The following is a 4,894-nucleotide window of genomic DNA, read 5'->3' as shown; positions in this document are numbered from 1 at the left end:
TATCGTCTGCCTTTTTTTTTTTTCCTCCCTCCCCCCACCCCAACTTCTGCTGTCTGAAAAGATTCCTTCTCACCTTGTGGTAGCTGGAAACAGTAGCAGAGCCCAGCCTTGCCTTCTGCCCATGCCCTGCCTGCTCAGGAGCTTCCAGTGGGGAGCATTGCAGTTCAGGTAGGGATCACAAAGGCTGAAGCTGTGTTGAGCACAGCGGTTAAACCACCTACAGCTCACCCAGGTAGCTGGGACACAAATTGAGCCTGGCTGGTGGAGGAGAAAGGGCTGTTGAAGATGAGGACTCGGGTCGCAGAAGCCAGTTGTGGTTTCTCAAAGCCTCGGTGCTGGAGCTCTCCTTCAAGCCAGTGATGGGATGGAGATGATGGAGGCTGGGGGGTTTGTGCCCAGCTGCAATTGCACTGGGGCTGCTCCTGGCTGCCAGCTTGTCTCCTTCCACCACTCACATCGTCTGGTCCCTCCTGGCTCCTCCGGCTGCCTTTGGCCCAGCCTGACAGATTGGAGATGGGGAAAATCTCTGAGAGAGGTCAGGCATCAGCACAGCTGCCCAGGAGGTTGGGACGTTCCCATCCCTGGAGGTGCAGCAGAACCACAGAGATGGGGCACTGAGGGACGCAGTCAGGCGGCACGGCGGGGGTGGGTTGAGGTTGGACTTGGGGACCTTGGAGGTCTTTTCCAGCCTGAATGATTCTGTGATTCTAAGCTACGGGCACCAGAGCTGGCTCTGCTGGTAGCTGCGCACCCGTCCTCTCGCTGGTCTTTATGGTACAAAACCTATTTTATAGATGAATGACCTTAATTTGTTGCCGAGGGAAGCTGCCCATACCAGGGCTGGATTTGTCTCCCAGCTGTTGCCCAGACCTTCCCCATCTCCAGCAAGTAACCCTGGGAAAGCAATTGTGGAAAGGCTTTTGGTCTGTCATGTTGGTAACCAAAGACAGCCTCTTTTCTTTCTCTAGACCAATGGCACCGACTACTTTTTTTTCTTTTTCCTCCACCCTATTTTTACTGTGAGGTTTTAAATTATCTGGGTTATTTTGTGTGTATGAGAAGACTTCATTTAAAACATCAGTAAAACTTCTATCAAAGGGCTCAACTTCACACTGAGTACACAGAGCCCAGAACTGAATCCCACAGCTAAAGGGAGCTGCAGGCAGTTTTACACATTTAAATGGATGGTGCCTTGTTTTAAAAACCATCTGAAGTTCATGGGGTTCGTCTTAATTGATAAGCTGGACATAACGGATGGGTGTAGGGAGACTTCAGCAACATAAGGGAAGAAAGATTTTTTTTTTCCTCTCTCATTTTTTAGTCTGCCATCAAAGGTGGGGAACTTAGCACTACATCGTAGTATTATTTTTCTTCTGCTATTAAAATGAATCACACTGTGCCTAATTCTTCTTGGGAAGATGAATGTGTTCAAGGCAGCTTGAAGCCATTCAGCGCCTCGCAAGCCTTTGCATCTTTCTATCAACGTTCCAAAATACTCACCTCTGTTTTTTGGATGTCTGTAGAAACAAAATATAAAATGGCTTCAAATACATGGCAGGCTGTTTAGCGGAGATGAAAGGGTATTTGAATAGTCTTTTAAAAATGAATGAAAAGTGAACACTCTCTTCTGTTTCAATTATAAGTGGGACATGGAGATCGTTAGATGCAACCTTAAAATGTGACACTCGGAAAACGTTCCGCTACCTTCAGTGCTTCAGAAGCATTTTGTTTCTCAGCCTGACGCGGGATGAGGCCCCTGATATCCAGCCCTGTCTTGTCGGCGTTGCGAAGGCAGTGTGGGAAAGTTGTGTGGTTACAACTCCACAAGCGTCACCCGAACGGCTTTCATGGCACAGAGAGACACGTGTCTGAGGGAGCCCCGGCTGCAGGAGCAAGCTGTGCTCTTGCTCGACCCCAGCTGCAGCACTGGGGGGAGGCAGCAGGGATGGGGTGGGCAGCAATAACAAGGGGAGGAGCGGGGGGTCCCTCTGCCAGGCCAGCACTGCTCACACCCAGCCATCTGCCAGAGCGGCCGGGAGTTCCCCAGCCCCAGCCTCTATAGCATCCCAGGCACATCAGCCCTCTTCGTAGCCTCGTGGTGCTTCCCTGCATGCCAGTTGCTCAGACAGCAAAGCAAAGACCCCAAAACAATGAAAAATCTCCTGTCCCTCCCTTCATGAGCATAAATTAGACCACAGATTGGAGCAGGGCCAGCACAGGTGATGAAAGGTGCCTCACTCTGCAGAAGCCCCTTGCAAACTCCCTCCTGCTCCTCCCAGGTGCCCCAGTCCAGCCCTGCTGTGGTGTATCAGCATTGTCACTCCCTTCTCCCTTCACCTTGCATCAACCTCCTGTTCCTTCATCCAACTGCTCCATCCCAGGAGCAACCTCAGATTAATTAAAAAGGGGAAAAACGTAAGGAACGCTCAGTCTTTAAATGAGATTCCAATTCCTATTGCTTCTAAACATTCTATTAATCGCAGAGCCCAGAAAACACCCACAGAGAAAGGCTGGAGAATGGTTTAAATCAAATCACCTCCCTTCTCCTTCTGTATAAAGGTCAGACCAGTTCTGGATGGCAAAAGCAGCCCTGTTTGAGGCCCTTTCCATCTTTCCCAACTTCTGCCCCTGCCCTGTGCACAGCCCAGACCCTTCCCTTGGTTCATCACCACGCCACAAATCACAAGGAAGAGTCCAAAGCTGAATTTTCCTAACATTTCAATGACAGCGTGCCATATGTCTTAGACTCTCTTTTAAATTAAATGAATGTTGTGATGCATTTAATCTCCAGGGAGCATTGAACCCACGCAGCAAGAGAGGAGGCTAATTCTGGACCTCAGATCGAGGTGGTAGTACAAGTCCAGGCAGCTTTGGCTGACCTCTCTGGGCAGTGCCCACTGCTTCTTTCAAGAGAGGATCTATTTTTAGGGGAGAAAGCCCCATAAGCCTTGTTTCCCTTAATTCAGTGCTTCCTTCTGTAAGACTTGCCAGGTAGATATTTGATATTTAAAAATAAGAAAAAGAAACAGAAAAGAAAACAGAAAGACCCTCTGGGAATTCTGCCTTTCAACATTAGTCTTGGGCCCTGCAGGAGTCTGGAACATCTCAGAACCCCACAGCTCACCCTGCTTTGAAGCCACTTCCTCAGCATCCCCAATGTGTGGCACCCGCACCCCATCCCTGATGCTGCCTTTTCCCCCCCAGGAGCATGGAGTCAGGGTGCTGCCTCCTCGGGGTCTCAGCCTTTGTTCTCACCTTCTCCTGTGACAGCTCAAAGGAAGCTCTCCTCCCCCTCCCCCACCCCCCCTCAACTAATCCACAAGTCAAAGAATAAATGGGCCTGGCTTTTCTCTTCCATCCTCTCCTGCTTCCCAGTGGAATGCTCAGCATCATAAAATCAAGGTTGGAAAAGACCTCCAAGATCATCAAGTAACCCCAACCCACCCCCACAGTGCCCACTGACCACATCCCTCAGTGCCACATTCCCACAGTTTTGGAATACCTCCAGGGATGGCGACCCCACTGCTCCCTGAGCAGCTGTGCCACTGCATCACTGCTCAGAGAACAAACTGTTCCTAATATCCAACCTGAACCTTCCCTGTCACAATTTAAGGCCATTGCATCTTGTCTTAAAACCACTCCCATGGAGGGGGCCTACAGTATCTCCTCTGCAGGGCTGTACCCCTCAGGGTCCCAACTGGACCCAAAATAAGAACATCAAGGAGTGCAACAGAAAACCTCCCAGTCCTCCAAAAACCCCAATCGTATCACAGTAAGTGGCAAACCACGGCGTCTCCTCTGTGGTTGCAAGCATTAAGGGAACACGCTGGCAGATGCGTGAGATGTGCATCCAGTGGCACATGCAACAGGTGAGCATCCCTGGGGAGCAATTTGCACCCATGCAACCTCCCAGCAGCACCAGCAGGATGGAGGCAAAGGGAAGTGTTTGGGACATCCATCCTGGGACAGATGCTATAAGACCAGCTGGCACCCAAAGATGATTTGGGAATGAAGATGGTGTGCGTGGGCATAGAGCCAGGATGGCTGGGGAGGGGTTAAAGCCTGCAGCACATTGTTGCCATGCAAAAACCACCCAAAAACACCAAGTTTTGCATTGAGATTCAAATGCTCGGATCAAAGCAGAGCTCCAGGAAGGAAGGGCTAATTTAGGTTGGAACCAGAGAGAACTTTCTCAGCTAACTTCTGGGAAGTGGAACAAGCAGGGTTCAGAAAGCCTCGACCAGAACGGCTCCTTGGAGGAGACAAAGCTCCCTCGGGAGTGAGGAGGAGACTCTGTCCCTCTCCTCCCAGAGAGGGAATTGCCATTGGATGCTGGGTGACAACACCCCATAGCAGTCCTCACCCTGCCCCCACATAACGCCATCGCTGAAACTCCCACTGCTCCTTCACCACCTCCCAGAAGGGGATGGGCACAGCCCGGCGAGCTCCGGCCTCGTGCAACCCAATGGAGCCATTAACAGCAGCGTATGGAGCCCAACACCCTCAACACTTGGAGACCTCTCGTGGCCAAATCCCCACTCCCTGTCCTTCTGGGATGGCCTCTGGCTTCTCACACAACATCCGACGAAGCAACCTATTTCCAACTTTTTCTTCCTTACAGTTTATTCCAAAGCAAACAAACAAATGAAAGAAAAAAAAAAAAAAACAACAACAAAAAAACAGCGTCAAAGAATTGAGCTTTGCTAATTTATGACCATCGAAGCCATCCTCTCTCCCTTAGGAGTCACTCCCAGAGCCCAGCTGGGCTGGAGGAGGAGGGACGGTGCTCACTTTGCCCATGGGGACAGGCTGCCAACGTGGGGGAAAGTGCCTGCTCACCAACTCCAGCAGCACGTAGAGCTTTTGCACTTCAACTCTTTGTAGACTCAGCAAT

This window comes from Tympanuchus pallidicinctus, unplaced genomic scaffold, assembly GCF_026119805.1.
Source record: "Tympanuchus pallidicinctus isolate F22 unplaced genomic scaffold, pur_lepc_1.0 scaffold23, whole genome shotgun sequence".
NCBI lineage: Eukaryota > Metazoa > Chordata > Aves > Galliformes > Phasianidae > Tympanuchus > Tympanuchus pallidicinctus.
Note: the sequence above shows the minus strand (reverse complement) of the source record.